Source organism: Pyxicephalus adspersus, chromosome 8 (assembly GCF_032062135.1).
Source record: "Pyxicephalus adspersus chromosome 8, UCB_Pads_2.0, whole genome shotgun sequence".
In the NCBI taxonomy this organism is placed as follows: Eukaryota; Metazoa; Chordata; class Amphibia; order Anura; family Pyxicephalidae; genus Pyxicephalus; species Pyxicephalus adspersus.
In genome coordinates this window covers 1,192,170-1,193,921 of record NC_092865.1, presented here as the reverse complement: position 1 = coordinate 1,193,921, position 1,752 = coordinate 1,192,170, and the positions used below count along the sequence as shown (strand labels likewise).

The 1,752-nt window shown below is 55.1% G+C and overlaps 1 protein-coding gene across 1 annotated transcript in view; it reads right to left on the bottom strand.

Annotated features, from left to right (window-relative positions):
- The window catches only part of BTBD19 (BTB domain containing 19), a gene marked incomplete at its 3' end in the record, with an annotated part of 10,825 nt that extends 9,683 nt beyond the window's left edge, over window positions 1–1,142 (bottom strand). Inside the window, 1 exon segment of the mRNA XM_072419286.1 lies at window positions 1,080–1,142.
- Between the last annotated feature and the right edge of the window lie 610 nt (window positions 1,143–1,752).

Here is a 1,752-nt window from a genome sequence, read left to right as displayed (position 1 = left end):
CTCTCTGTCAGGCTTTGCCCCAGCCTATTACCCCTCCCTGTCAGGCTTTGCCCCAACCTATTACCCCTCACTTGCAGGCTTTGCCCCAGCCTATTACCACTCCCTGTCAGGCTTTGCCCCAGCCTATTACCACTCCCTGTCAGGCTTTGCCCCAGCCTATTACCCCTCCCTGTCACGCTTTGCCCCAGCCTATTACCCCTCCCCGTCAGACTTAGCCCCAGCCTATTACCCCTCCCTGTCAGGCTTTGCCCCAACCTATTACCCCTCACTTGCAGGCTTTGCCCCAGCCTATTAGCCCTCTCTGTCAGGCTTTGCCCCAGCCTATTACCCCTCCCTGTCAGGCTTTGCCCCCGCCTATTACCCCTCCCTGTCAGGCTTTGCCCCCGCCTATTACCCCTCACTTGCAGGCTTTGCCCCAGCCTATTAGCCCTCCCTGTCAGGCTTTGCCCCAGCCTTTTACCCCTCTCTGTCAGGCTTTGCCCCAAGCCTATTACCCCTCCCTGTCAGGCTTTGCCCCAACCTATTACCCCTCCCTGTCAGGCTTTGCCCCGCCTTTTACCCCTTTCTGTCAGACTTAGCCCCAGCCTATTACCCCTCACTTGCAGGCTTTGCCCCAGACTATTAGCCCTCCTATCAGGCTTTGCCCCAGCCTATAACCCCTCACTTGCAAGCTTTGCCCCAGACTATTACCCCTCTTGTCAGGCTTTGCCCCCACCTATTACCCCTCTTTGTCAGACTTAGCCCCAGCGCATTACCCCTCACTTGCAGGCTTTGCCCCAGACTATTACTTCTCTTGTCAGGCTTTGGCCCGCCTATTACCCCTCCCTGTCAGGCTTTGCCCCCACCTATTACCACTCTTTTCAGGCTTTGCCCCAGCCTATTACCCCTCTCTGTCAGGCTTTGCCCCAGCCTATTACCCCTCCCTGTCAGGCTTTGCCTCCGCCTATTACCCCTCTCTGTCAAGCTTTGCCCCCGCCTATTACCCCTCTTGTCAGGCTTTGCCCCAGCCTATTACCCCTCTTGTCAGGCTTTGCCCCAGCCTATTACCCCTCTTGTCAGGCTTTGCCCCCGCCTATTACCTCTCCCTGTCAGGCTTTGCCCCAGCCTATTACCCCTCTTGTCAGGCCTAGCTCCCAGCTCCAGTCCAGACTTCCCGGCAGTCTCTGGGTCTTCCAGGAAATTCCAGCTCTGAGTATGGATTTGGATTGGCCGGATCCCAATCCCCACACATAACCATTAACCTCCCATCCCCCTCCACTGCCGGCTCCCTCTGTGCATTGCCCATTCCCAGGAAACAATCCGCAGGGTCCCCTCATTCCCTGGGATGGGGCCACAGCTACTAGAAGTGCAGGGTGACTCTCAGAGGGCAAAACCTTGCTGGGACTTGTAGTTCCTCCGCACCCGGAGTGCCTCCAATACCTGCAGTGCATCTCATACAGTACAATGGCATGAAACTTTTCTGATTGTTTCTTTAAAGTGGAATCCCCCTCATAAAAGCCTAACCCCCCGTGTGTCACTTGTTGCACAGCGGAGTTTCTGGTTGCAGCCATTGATTTGTTTTTGGAATGTGTTGATCCCGCCAGTGTAAAGCCTAGGGGTGACTTTAATCTCTGATCATTAACGCGGCACGGCTGGTCATGTGACTGATCGCTCCATCCATAGTCATGTGATCCATCCGTTCACCGCTCATTCACTTCCCCTTGGGGGCTTTATATAAAACAGTGAATCTGATATTCAATGACGGAGAATCTT